General features: G+C 39.0%; 1 protein-coding gene across 5 annotated transcripts in view; it reads right to left on the bottom strand.

The window, feature by feature from the left end:
* TMEM108 (transmembrane protein 108) overlaps positions 1 to 14404 on the bottom strand; it is a 1727675-nt gene extending 1713271 nt beyond the window's left edge. For all 5 annotated transcript variants that reach the window (XM_044064647.1, XM_044064651.1, XM_044064649.1 and 2 more), the window contains exon 1: positions 14302 to 14404. The gene's annotated coding sequence lies outside the window, so the exon portion shown is untranslated. The remainder of the gene's footprint in view (positions 1 to 14301) is intronic.
* Positions 14405 to 14909: the final 505 nt, after the last annotated feature.

The following is a 14909-nucleotide window of genomic DNA, read 5'->3' as shown; positions in this document are numbered from 1 at the left end:
GCGGATCACCTGTCTGCTCATGATTGGCAGTGGAGTTTTACGGTGTCGAGTTGCCAGCCCGGCATCCAACATTCCACAGAAGGCACACACACACACACACACACACACACACACACACACACACACACACACACACACACACACACACACACACACACACACACACACACACACACACACACACACAGGCCTAGGGCAAATTTAGATTGTCCAATCTACTTACAGCATGTCTTTGGGATGTGGGAGGAAACTGGAGCACCCAGAGGAAACCCACATGACCACAGGGAGGACATGCAGACTCCGCACAAAAGGCACCCCATCTGAGAATCGAAATGGAGAACCTCTTGCTGTGAGGCAGCAACGCTAACCGCTGCACTTCCGTGGCCACCCCACTTCATTCCTACAGTACCAGTTATGTATTTTTGGAGCCACCCTGGAAAACTTCAGCATCTTTTATTGAAGTAATTATTTTACCAAGTTTGCAGTTATTAATGTATCTGGTTATACAGACCCTGTTTACTTCATTTAAATCAGAGAACCATAGCCTGAAAAGAGGTGGGCCCAGTACAGAGCCCTGTCAGGCAACACTGTTAACCCCAATTGAGAAGGTCAAGCAGCTGTCAGCCCTAACTTATTGTGTGTTGCTGCTGAAACACTGTTTTCTTTCCTTATTCCATTAGGAAAAATTGTGTTAAATGTGCTAAGAAAGCCAACATACGTAGCATGTACTGTCAGCTATTTATCAAATGCTGTCACCACTTCAGACATTTCATGAGATTCTGTGGCCAATACCTTCTTTTAAGAAATGCACATTCTTTAATGTCTTATAGAAGTAGGCCGCTATGTTCTTTTGGATAAGTTCCATTGTGGGTTTCTCTGGGATTTCCGCAGAATATTGTAAGACATATAGGCCAGATGTTGCTGGGTCTGATGTGATCCCCCTAACTCCAATTTGTAGATGGATATTATGACAGCCTGTCACTACAGATTAGGGATGTGTCTAAATACTAAAATTTTGTTTAACTTCACTAGTAGGAGTTTAGTTATGTTTACCTTGAGTCAATATATGAAGCTACCTAATGTGCTATCTTATGCCCCTGGACATTGAGTCTCTTCTTTTATATGTGATAATTATCAGATCTGCAGTTAAACAAAGGATGTTCTCTCTTGGTTCTTTAATACTCTGATATATAACTGCTTGTTGTGAAGCTAACCTAACATTTTTCTGCAAACATATCTGTCCCATTCTGTGGTCAGGTGATCACATCATTGATTACTGATGACCTAGTAAACTCATTATTTTTCACTTTCAATTTTCAATGTAGTTAAAGAATAATCCAATATAGTATCCTTATCTGCATGTCCTCCCTGTGGTCCTGTGGGTTTCCTCTGGGTGCTCCGGTTTCCTCCCAAAGACATGCTGTAGGTGGACTAGACACTCTAAATTGACCCAAATGTGTGTGTGTGTGTGTGTGTGTGTGTGTGTGTGCCTTCCATGGAAGGTTGAGTGCCAGGCTGGCAGCTCGACACTGTAAAACTCCACTGTCAATCATGAGCAGACAGGTGATCTGCTGTGGCAACCCCTAACTGGGAAAAACTGAAAGAAGAAGTATCCTTAGCTATGCCATTATATCCTCCCAAGGATATAACAGTCAACCAGCTTCTAAAGTTTCAGGGCACCATCTATCTCACCCAAGTCAACAGTGAGCTTAAGCTGAGCTGACTAAAAGAGAAGTTTGGGTGCCAAGCCCTTCAGAGCTTTCCAGGCATGCTCCTCTGAGGCTTTCAAACATCAATGTTTGTCTTCTGTTGTTCCGTTGTTGAACAAATAAGTTCCCTTTTGGGAAAAAACTTACATTTTTAAAAAAAAATGTTTTGTTTGAAAACACTTTCCTGTTCAGGAAAACTATGAGTTTGTATTTTAACAGTTGTCACAAAACTGTATTGTACTTTTAAATGACAGAACTCTTTTTTCCTATCAGTTTAAAAGTTGTTTAAAGTATTTAAAGATTTTTTTTCTGTGGAGAAATTGTTTACTTAACTTTTTGGGGATGACTCAGTGTTTTAAATGCTTTTACTATGTTTCTCTGTTAAAAAGTAACTTTTAAAGACACTACATTTTTGCTGTTTTTGTTGCTTGTTTTCCTAAGGATAGAGGCACTGTTTTATTTATTTATTTATTTATTTATTTATTTATTTATTTTGACCGACTGTGAAGCAAACTTTTGGTCCCGCACTCAGTCCTTCTTCCAGCTACAAAAAGAAAAGGTTAAGCAAACAGCCTTTGCCACCACAACAGGCTAACAATTTGCCTCATCCACAGGTGGATGACTTCCCTGTGGCCATTAATTGTACCTCAGAACCCGGATCCCTTTTGTGTAGCACCTACAGCCACTATAGACTGGAGGTTATTCATTCATCTGCAGCTGTTGGGTCCCCTCAGTGGGCAAGGGAGAGCCACTCTTGTTGGTCCTGGAAGAGGGAACAGGGAAGGCTTCCCTGTTTTGTTCGAATGTTGTGCTCATACTTGGGGAGATGCTACTGCCATTAATAACACTGTCTGTGCCATTTTTCTTGACAAGAAGAAACAGAAAACTAAACATGTATCTTACTCCTCATATTTCTTTGGACACTAGTAAATTACTGGGTCTGGCTCAGGATTTAATTTAGGCTATTGATCCTTCTTATGAACTAGTTTCCAGTAAAACAAAGAGGGATATCTCTTTTCCTGAAGAGATTTAAGATTCCGTACCTGAGCAGGAAGATTAAAGGAGAGATACAGGGTTTTCTTTTCACATTTTTGATTCAGACTCAGAGGAAATTGTAGTTTCGTAGTTTCTTGCCAGGGTTTATCTATCTCTGAGACTATTTCCAGAATGTGCCAGTGTTTTCAGTGGGAGAATACTGAGGTTTTTCAGTCCCTAAAAAAATATTATGAGCTGTTACAAATGGAATATCCAGAACCTTCACCTATTCCTCCAGTTCTGACAGCTTTGGAGGATGTGTGCATTGCTTCCTGAAATGTTCCTAATTGTCATTCAGCTGCCCTTAAAAAGGGAGATAGGATATATAAAATTTCTCAGTCTTTTTAAGTTTTTATACACTCTTCTCAAGTCTGACCCAGAAGGTGTAGCTTTAGTTCATCTTAATGCTGCTGATTGTTTAGTTAATTCCAATCCTACTCTTTTTGATAAAGATGGGATGATTATTGATAATTATGAGAAACAAAGTGCATGCTTCATTGCTTCTGCATCTTTGATTTTCAGAATTTTAACTTGTCAATTGTGTTTTTGCAGACTTAGAGAAAGCATATGACAGGGTGCCTAGAGAGGAGTTTTGGTATTGTATGAGGAAGTCAGGATTGTCAGAAAAGTATGTAAGAGTGGTACAGGATATGTACGAGGGTAGTGTGACAGTGGTGAGGTCTGCAGTGGGAGTGACGGATGCATTTAAGGTGGAGGTGGAGTTACATCAAGTATCAGCTCTGAGCCCTTTCTTATTTGCAATAGTGATGGACAGGTTGACAGACGAGATCAGACAGGATGTTTGCAGATGACATTGTGATCTGTAGTGAGAGTAGGGAACAGGTGGAGGAGACCCTGGAGAGATGGAGATATGCTCTAGAGAGAAGAGGAATGAAGGTCAGCAGGACTAAGACAGAATATATGCGTGTGAATGAGAGGGAGGATAGAAGAATGGTGAGGATGCAAGGAGGGTTGGTGGCGAAGGTGGATGAGTTTAAATACTTGGGGTCAATAGTTCAGAGTAACGGTGAGTGTGGAAGAGAGGTGAAGAAGAGAGTACAGGCAGGATATAGTGGGTTGAGAAGAGTGTCAGGAGTGATTTGTGACAGATGAGTACCTGTAAAAGTGAAAGGGAAGGTCTACAAGAGGGTAGTGAGACCAGCTATGTTATATATGGGTTGGAGACAGTGGCATTGACAAAAAGGCAGGAGGCTGAGCTTCATGTGGCAGAATTAAAGATGTTAAGATTTGCACTGGGTGTGATGAGGGTGGACAGGATTAGGAATAAGTATATTAGAGGGTCAGCACAGGTTGGAAGGTTTGGAGACAAAGCCAGAGAGGCACGATTACGTTGGTTTGGACATGTGCTGAGGAGGGATGCTGAGTATATTGGGAAAAAGATGCTAAGGATGAAGCTACCAGGTAACAGGAAAAGAGGAAGGCCTAAGATAAGGTTTATGGATGTGGTGAGAGATGACATGCAGGTGGTTGGTGTGACAGAGCAAGATGCAGAGGACAGGAAGAAATGGAAACAGGTGATCTGCTGTGGCAACCCCTAACGGGAACAGCCGAAAGAAGATGATGAAGCTCATATGTTAAAGTTTGTTCTGACTAATTGTGAATGTATGAGGAAGGTTTTGTCTGCAGTATCTTCATGTGAGAGAAAAATCATCTTTAAATACTTCAGTTTCTTCTACTGTACAAGTCACTACTCGTTAATACTCCCACCAGTAGTATGGTCATTGCTACTGTTTATAGGAGGTTTGCCTGGCTGCATGTTCAGAACCTCCCAGATGATATCATCAATTAAATTCTAAATTATCCTTTGGATAGAGATTTAGTTTTTGGCCACCATGCTGCAGAGGTGATCAAAAAGTGTGATGCAAGGGGGTTAACTGATAAAGGGACTCATGAAGATTTTTCAGCCCTCCCTTTCCAAATTTTCTAAGATATTCTGTAACTTCTTATCCAAAAAATAAAATAAACAGTCTCAACAAAATGCAAGAAAACAGACATTTAAGAAGAAATGGCAAGGGGGTTCTGAAAAAATTCTAGACACCCCCAAAACCAAAGACACTCCAACAAGTCATAATGACTATTTAAGGGACCATGTCACCCCCTGCCAACCTGGCAGCCCCTTTTCTCTTCCAGAAAGTTTGAATCTCTATTTTCCCCTTTGGCAACAGATATTTTCTGCAAATGAGTTCTAAACATCAAGGTTACAGATGGTAGTGAGAGGACGTTCCTCTTTCTAGGGTGTAATCCCTCATCCACCAGAGCAGACTCTTTTACTTCTACCGGTCCTTCATCACACACTGTCCCAGAGAGTGATATAATCAGTATCGCTCTTCCAGGTACAGAAAATGTTTTTGTTCAAGGATGTTTTTTACTGCCAAAGAAAGAAAGAAAGAAAGTACTTGGAGACTATTTCCAGATATTTCTTTCCGAAAACTGTTTGTGATAGTGCCCAAGTTCAAAATGTTGCCACTTTACAACCTGTTACCTCTTCATCCTGATTCAGGTTTCCTGGTAACACTAGATTTAAAAGATGCTCTTGATCACATCCCTGTTCATCCAGACTTCAGGTGTTTCTTAAAGTTTTATTTGAGTGAATCACATTATCAATTGTCTGCCTTGCCCTTTGGAGTATCCACTGTAGCTAGACTGTTCACAAAGTGTCTAGCTCAAGGTATAGCTCATTGCAGGCTACAAGGTATCCACATTTTTCCATATTTCGATGATTTAATTATCTTTGTAGTTATTTTCGAAGTGTCAGAAATCTCTAACTTGGGAGAGAGATCTCTTGCACAAGCTGGGAGTCCAAGAGAACATTCAAAAGTTTTTTTTGTCTCCTCCACACAGGATTGTGTTCCTGGGTGGCAGCTAAGCACCTCAGTTCAAAGAACTTTTCTTTGACAGGAAAAAATTGGATCCATATCTAGATCTATTTCTCAGGTTTTCCACTCAGACTTTGGTCACTGCAAGGGAATACCTTAAGATTTTGAGTCACATGGCATCTATGATTCTCATGATATGCCTGGCAAGACTCCATACGAGAAAGATACAGTGGTATCTGAAATATCTTTGGCCCCAAGCATCAACATCCCATTTCTTTTCAAATCTCATTGCTGAGGTTTGTCAGCAGGGAAACTGCATGGTGTAAACAGCAAATATTTTTTAATTCAGGTCTTCCCTTCTCCCTCCCATTCAGTCACCACAGATGCCTCCGGCTTTACTTTTGGAGAAGTTTTGGGAGGGATAAAAGTGCAAGGTGTTTATAAAAGAGATGCTTGCCATGATCAAGGCACTTAACTCTCTTAAATCATCTTTGGTTCCTGGGACCTCTTCAAGTTGTTCCAGACAATACCACAGCCATGTGGTACATCAACAAGCAAGGGACAACCAGTTGTTAGCTTAGGACATAGCTTCACAGCACAATCTCACTTTGCAGGCATCCTACATTCTGTCAGAGCAAAACTGTTTGGAGACAAGCTGAGTAGGACAAGGGCAGACCCTCAGTAATGGAAACTAGATTGGGGTGTCCTCCAGGAATTGATCCATCTGTATGGAGTTTCTCAAGTAGACCTATCTGACTCCTCTATGACCAATCAGCAGGCAAGATTCTGTTCCAGTACACCTTGCAAGAAGGCCTGAAAGACAGATGCCTTTTCTTTTCTTTTCTTTTCTTTAGCTTGGACAGAAATGCTCCTGTATGCTTTCCTACCCTTTCCTCTGATATCCAAGATACTTAGGAAGATTCAGAAGGAATCCCCCAAGATCATTATGGTGACTGCCTCCTGGCCCAGGCAGCAGTGGTTCTTCCTTCTTTTGGAATTGCAGAGGGGCAATTATCACATGATTCCTCACATAATGGATTTACTCACAAGATCAGAGGTGTTTGATACTCCCTGACCCCAATAATCTTCAACTGACTGCTTGTATTATAAGGTATTAATTCCTTTTAGACACCTATTCACTGAGGCTATACAGCTAATGCTAATGGAGGCAATAAAGCCTGCTATTAGGAAATCATACATTAGCAAGTTAAAAAGGTTTTTTAGCTGGTGCCAGCAATATAATCACCTCCCATTCAGGGCAAGTTGTTCTCTGCTTTTACAATATTTGTGTGATTTATTATCCTATGGAAATGGCCTTTCTTATTTCTCCATCAAGGTTCATTTATTAACAAATTCAGCATGTTTGCCCATGGATCCTTCTTTTTTCGATGTACACTCATGTCAAATAGTTTTTGAAAGGGGTTTTGCATAAAAGACTTCTGAGAAAACCAGTTACCTGTCCTTGAGATTTTAATTTTGTGATAGAGAGGCTAACACTTGTTCCATTTGAACCTGCTAACCTGGCTGACTTTAGGCTCTTAACACGGAAAACATTTTTTTACTGATTGCTTTGACCTCTATCTCACTTTCCACGTGGACTGGGTTTCTTTGAGAATGAATCCTTCTTTTATGCCTAAAATGGTATCTAAGTTTACTTTAAACCAAACAATCTGCCTCTCCATTTTCTTTCCTGAACCTAAAAATGAAGGAGAAAGGATATGCCAAACCTTGGATTTCCACTGACAACTCAGATACTATCTTCAGAGAACTAAATCTTTTAGATATTTGGATCAGTTGCTCATTTCTAGTTAAAGTAAGAAGTAGGGACATCCTGTGTCAAAGGAGACTATTTCCAAACAGTTGACTAAGGCCATTTACCTTTTGTTATACTCACTACAACAAAACTATTCACTGCAGGGTCAAAGCCAACTCTACCAGGGCCTTAGCTTCATCTATGTTCTTTTGAAAGGGTTGCATTTTACTAGTATTCTAGAAGTATCAAGTTGGTCTTCAGCACATACTTTTACAAAGCACTATAAGCTTCATTCCTTCTCTAGGTCTAGATCAGGCTTTACTAGGACCATTTTTCCAGGGGTTGCTGGACTCTTTTCCTTCCACCTCATAAATTTAGTAAGCTATTGTAATGTAACCATATAACTAATGATGAACATAGTACAGCTATGTAAGTAAACTTATCATAACAGTAGATGTTCAAATGATCTCTGCAGGAGCTGTTCCCTACCAACACCCCCCACATTTCTTTAGTGTTGTTTATGCCCCAACATTCCCCACATTTTTGATGTGTTATTTACTCCCCAACATCCCCCACATTTTTGCAGTGTTGTTTACGCCCCAACATCCCCCACATTTTTGGTGTGTTATTTACTCCCCAACATCCCCCACATTTCTTTAGTGTTGTTTACACCCCAACATTCCCCACATTTTTGGTGTGTTATTTACTCCCCAATATCCCCCACATTTTTGCAGTGTTGTTTACGCCCCAACATTCCCCACATTTTTGGTGTGTTGTTTACTCCTCAACATCCCCCACATTTCTTTAGTGCTGTTTACACCCCAACATCCCCCACATTTTTGCAGTGTTGTTTACGCCCCAACATCCCCCACATTTTTGCAGTGTTGTTTACGCCAAGGTATACATTTTTTATTTTTTGATGCTCCTGTCATTGTTCTTTCAGGGCTCAGCCTCCCCTCTGTCTGTTGACATGAAAGCTCTGAAGGGCTTGACACCCAAACCTGTTTTCTTTAGTAGGCTTAGCTCAAACTGACTGATGGTTTGGGCACTTGGAAAGTGCCCTGAAGCTTGGGAAGCTGGCCAGCTATTATATCCTTGACAAGATATAACCCATATAGCTAGAGGTACTGGGTGAAGAATGATCAGCAAAAGAGGGCATATGGTGGAATTCCCTTTTCACTGGCTGCTCACATTCTCTAGCATTACTTTGGTGTAAACAACATCACTAGCAATTCAATTATATAAGAATATAATGTGGAAAACAACAAATTCCACAAACTGACGTGCAGAAGAGGAGTTAAGCAATGTTTTACATTTTAGAAAAATGGCTTTAAGTGGGCTTCTTAATCTAGCGATTTTAATAAGAGACTATTCAATGACCTTAAATAAGTATGATTCAGGCTGGTTATATTCTATCAGGCATTATCAAATAAACATGAACATTTGGTTTCATTAAGTAGATGTTACTTGAGTTTAGCTTTAACACATAAAATCTGATTTGTAGACTCAGTAGAAAAGCTTAGGTGAAGTGTCTTGCTTAAAGGAATTAGTGGACAGTACAATCAGCATCCTATAATGCACAGAGTATGCATATAAGGCATTTTAAGTTAAATAAATAAATCAATAAAACACTCTACCTTTAAACAGCAATTGGTCGGTAATGAAAGCAGCTACAAATAGACTTAGGTAACATAAGTAAACTTAAGTCTAAGCATTGTAATGAGACACTCAGAAATGTACTGGCTAACTTGTTTGAACAAAGCTAATAATGATGGATTATTTTCTAACACTGACACTGTTAACATCAGACATGTGCATGTTGCGGATTATTGTGCTACATGTTATGAATATAACAGTAATGTACCAAATAGAAAAATAATAAGTTAACCATACTGGCAGGTATGACTATTACTAAGAAGCACCTTAACATTACCCTTAAACACTGGAGACAGGAAACTTGTCACTGTCAGACTTGTTAGTTAAGCAGTCTAAGACATAGCTGATAATTAAGCAATAACTGATGACGTCGATGTGGTATATTAAGATTTACCCATGGTTGGGGTTGTTTAATAATGAGGGTAAAGCCCGAGTGATTAAATAAAACCAACTGTGGGCAAATCTTAATATACCACACCACGGAGTCAATTATTGCTATTATACAATGACATTATTTAAGAAAAAAAAACTTAATTTTCTTAATGTCTTTGATAGCAGTGCTGTACTGTCCTTCCGTGGCTGGTAATATTCTGGTGCCTTTTTTTATGTACTGCACATGTGTTTGGACTTCCAACGCATACCCAGTACATCAGTGCTTTGAAAAGGAAGCAATGGAGAAAAGAAGGTCTCTGTTGCTCCGTTTTTTTTTTTTTTTTTATTAAAAAAAACGTTTCGGACAGTTTTGGGGTAGGAGAGAGACAGAATGGAGGAAATACAAAGAAAATCAGGTATGTGTCTTTAGTTTTAAATAATGTACCTGATTTTCCTAATATTTTCTCCGTCCTGTCTCTCGCGTATGTCCGGAGTCTGGGTTACAGATTTTTTTTTTATTTTTGTTAAAAAAAAAAAAAAAAAACTTAGAGAATATAACAATAGAAAAAAGTCCAGGCGACCAGACCTTTTTCTGTTGATATATTCTCAGATTTACAACAGGCACACTGGTTAGGCTGGCCAATCAGCTTGCTTGTTTTAGAATATTAATGGACAGTCATTGTACAATACAGTATAACCTTTAAAAACTATTGTCAGTGTTGACAGCAGCCATTGCAAGACAAGCAGCCTCATAAATTTGTTATGCCTAAAGAGCAGTATGTTGGTGTTACGGCTAAAAATAATAGTATCCAATATAGGTCAGTGCAGCACCAAGACATACATGCTTGAAAACAGAATTGTAATACTGGAAACTTTGCGCACTAAATTATGTTTCTACCTACTGACAGATATTGTCACTGTACAGTGCTGCTGGTTTGAAGTTAGCCTTAAGGATGTGGGAATGAAGAGTAACACCATGCAAACAGAGAGGCCTTTGCTGGGTATGATAGTCAAGCACTCAAAAGCAGAGAGGCACATTATGTCAGACAAATTCAGTTTTTTACTGAAGGTTTGAGCATAGGATTCAGAACTTAAAACGTAAAAATGCCACAGAAAATGTCTGCTGAAATAATATTGGTGCAATGAGAGCAGGGACACAAGGTAGATCAAGGCAAAAAGTAGACATTGACAAAACAAGGATATTTAATTGTCATAAAAGAGAGAATTTGTATTCCGCCCTGAGGCAAAGAGGGATAATGCCCTAGCTCTGACCCAGATGACCTGCATTTGACTAATGGCTAGGAGCCAGGCAGGGTAGGGTGGAAAGGACGGAGTGCCCAGTGCCAGCTCACCTGTCCTGGAAGGACGATGCAGCTTGCTCCACTGCAATGCTGACACCTACGTGATGTGTATGGCATGTAGTGGATTGGGGCATGGGTGGAGATCATGTTTCAGACTGGGGTCCTAACTAAGTCACAGGACTTGGCAAATCTGGAAGCATACATGTGCCCTCTGATGCAGCAGCTGCAAAAAGCAAAGCCACCATGGGAAGGGAGTTAAGCACAAAGGACAGAAAATGTCCTCGCTCAGCAATGTGCGATGACACCACTCTAGGCAGCCTAACTCTCACCTCTACTGGGAAGGAGTGGCCAAAGACTCTTGGCCTGAAGGAGAGAAAATGGACAAGGCAAAGGAGGCTATTGCCCTAACAGTAAATAAATAGAAGATGGACTTTCACCATGAGGAACAACAGACACATCTGTACAACTGCTGAGAGGCAGGCTTGATGATTATGTACAGTGAGAGATCCCAAGAAAATGTATTTAAAACATAATATAAATAATTTAAAATTGGTATCTCAGGAAATGTTCATGAAGATACATGTATTATAAAAACAGAGAAGTGTGTGATTTTGATAAATAATATACATTTTAACAAAATTGTCTCAAACTATATTTCCGAATTCTGTTATTGGAAAATCAAGTAAGTCATGGAACAATGTGGCTTTTGCCAAAGCAATTGAGGCATTATCTTCATTGGTATTTGGTTTGGATGTGAAGTTTATGAAAGCACATGAGTGTTAGGTGTACGATGGAAGAGAACGGTAAAATCCCTTAGAGTAACATCCACATAGCACTATAATGCTGTGCAGGCCTCACTGCCTATGGAACCCAATACATATAGCCAGTATATTTCAATTATTCTGTTTAAGTATTTACTGTACACTTTGTCTGAGAGAATGGCCATAACACGATTCTATAACATTACTCATTTAGAAACAGGCAATATGGTGCAATTCAGAAAATTGTTACTGAGGTCTGACAAGATTTAGATGAGAGAACTCATAAAACATTCTGTAGACAATATAATGATTTATAGTTACATTAATTACCCAGAAGGCTCCAATCCAACTCTGCTTTCACAAAAATCAGTATTAGGCATTCTGTTTTTGCAGATTATTCAGGAAAGTACACTTTGTTGACATACCACATTCTTATTCCAGCCTATCAAAAATAAATGTCTTTAGGTCATATTCAGGAGACTGACCCTCTTCACCTTCCCCTTTTGCAGGTACCCATCCAGTGAACACACTCTCCTATGACTCTGCAAAGTCCCTGTTCATTTTCCTAGAGTTTGTGAGACATTACAAATAAAATACAGGTCCCTTAATTCCACAGAAGTGTGTTATATAGCCTTCTTCTGTCACCACTGCAATATTTTAGCCCAGCAGAGAGGTGTGACATTCCAACACCATGTTTGCTGATCAGTGTTTGTTGCTTGTTGCAGTCCATCAGCTACTTGTCTAGATATTATATTGGTACCTGCTACAGACACTTTCTATCACTGCTCAGCTAAACAGGTGGCACACACGTGTCTGAGAGAGCTCTGTGTTGTACTGTATGACATGCAGGCAGATAACATTATCTTGCTCTTGTTTTTAAACATGCACTCTGCTAGATCTGTGCATAACTTTGGGGATGTAAGCCATGCAGGTGTCTCACAGCAATGTTCAACTTGAGAGGTCTTATCAGGATCTATGAAGTAGTTTCTGAAGCACACCTTTCATGGAAATAAATAACAGTAAACACTTATACGTGGCTTGACATTGCTTGTTTTGATAAGTCTTAAATGCAGTCATTAATTTGGATATCAGTCATTTCATTTCCATATCAAGTGACATTTGACAGCTCACAGAACTGAAAACAATGCAGCACGGGGCTTTCACTATACTGTTTGCTTTTCATTATTCTAGAAAGGTAAATGTGTCTTTATAAACACAGCAGCCTGGATAAGGGTAGTTCTTCTCATTTGTCTTCTGCGTGATAGTCAGGGGGCAAGAAATATATGGGATTGTTTATCTTGTAATTTAAAACTAACATTCCTTTAAGAGTGTCACGGATTCCATTATTGTACCATGTGCTCATACCAATACAAGGGATGTTGATGTAGATGCCAATTAATGTATCACATATGGCTAAATTTGGAGTGCTTTCTTGATATAAAATGTATACATTTAAATCCAGAAATTGAGAACATGAAGATGAAAGTGATTTGAATATAGTAAGTATATACTTTGTTAGTTTTATGTTTAATATATACTTTTTCAGTTAACACTTAAGCTTAAGTTTAGTTACAGTGATAGTGTCATATTTTACTGAGATGTGAAAGAATACCTTTTATGTTTTCTAAAATTATCTTTTGGCCTCCCAAAGATAGGAACTCTTGCATCTGATTGCAGTAAACATAAGAATATATTGACTTATGTTGAATATATAACCCACTATTACAGAAAATTAATGTACGGCTTGGCAGGGTTTGTAACTGTGCATTTAAAGTACTACAAAGCTGTAACAGTAATAAACACTTTGCACAGCAAGGTAAAAATAGAAAGAGATCTTTAATATGCATCATATTACTCCCTTACTTACAAGCAAACAAATAAAAAAAGAAATGAAACAGATTACTTCAAAGGATGCTATCTTTTCAACAATTGCTGTTATCAAACACTAAACGTAAATAAAAAACAGCATCAGCTGAAGGACGAAGGAATAATTTATCAGCAGTACGGAAAAGGGGTTTAGTGCTCACTACCCTCCTTAAGACAATGAATCAGTCTGCCGTTTAGTAATCAAAGCAGAGACGGTCTGCAACATTTCATCAAGAATTATATGATTCGATTAAGAAAAAATCTCAGTGGCTCTGCAGTATTGAATGAACAGTCATTACTTCTGAATCAGTCTAATACATGCTAAAGTAAGCTGATTGCATGAACGTCAGAAAGAGTGCTGCAGCCAAATTTACCTGCTATGTTCTTAAACCAGCATTTATAAAAAAAATATATATTTTTCCAGCACTGTTTAAGGCTACATTATAAGCAAGACCTGACATACGTCTACAGTTAGTTCACATGCCTTTCTTTATCTCTTAGCCAGTATTTCATGGAACAGTTTGAATAAATCTGCCATATCAAATCAGTCCTTAAATGCACATTTTTATAATTTTTACACTAGGTACATTATACTGTTTCAGCTCAACACATTTAGTCTTGTTACATAAATTATATGCCAATCTAAATATACAGATAGTAATGTGGTCCAAGAAAAATATAGTGAATGCTTCTCTCACTCCATTAATACTGATTCTTAAGACTTCAGGCAATTAAAAGCAAGGGTTTTAGGACAGTCCAGCAACATTTATCATTAGATCATTCCTAGCCAAGGACACTGATGCTTTATCAAGGCGAAGCTTTTCAACAATAACAAGTAATGAACGTAAAACATTTTAAAAAATCATTATTATTTTACAAAGATTACAGAATAGGAAGAACTCACAGTTTCCTTCTTATGACCTCTAACACTATTTAACACATCTAAAATCAGCATGGAATGAGTGTCTCGTCCTGGAGACTAATTAATTAGAAAAAGCTAAAAATGCTTACCTCAGGAGAGGTGTTAAGGCTTCTGATTTCCGTGGAGAAAGAGCAGATACACACACACATACACACACTATTCCTTCCCCAGATCTTTCTGCAACCAAGCAGTCGTATAGCACATGTTGCCTAGCATCAGTCACATGACAATATCAGCCAATCCCACCAGTGCTGTTTGCAGTGCTTATTTGAACTCCCCAGGGAATGTTCCATACAGATCCCAGCTTGTTCAAGTCAGACACAATAGAAAAAAGTATAAGTCTCACCCCAATTGTTTGGGTTGACCTAGCAAGAAACATACCCTTGGCATGCTTGAGTGGCATCTGATGGGTCGCGCAGTGTCAGTCTGGCAAAAAGTCTCCCACTGTGATGATGTACAAAAGAACCATGCGTGAGTCTCATTTTCTTTTAGTGGGGTACATGACAGAGCTGGTTAGCTGTTAAGGAAGCACATATAGTGAATATAAATGAGAATACTCTGTTGCAAAGGCAGGCATGAGTTATTAAAGGAATTAAAAGCAGAAGTTAGAAATGTTATAAAGGATTTGCTTCAATAATTTGTTTTGAGCACCTCTGAGCTATTCAGCTGACCAGCTGATGTGAGCTGAGTGTAGCTA

This window comes from Protopterus annectens, chromosome 3.part0, assembly GCF_019279795.1.
Source record: "Protopterus annectens isolate FY-2018-M chromosome 3.part0, PAN1.0, whole genome shotgun sequence".
In the NCBI taxonomy this organism is placed as follows: domain Eukaryota; kingdom Metazoa; phylum Chordata; order Ceratodontiformes; family Protopteridae; genus Protopterus; species Protopterus annectens.
Note: the sequence above shows the minus strand (reverse complement) of the source record. Positions and strands in the feature narration are given on the sequence as shown.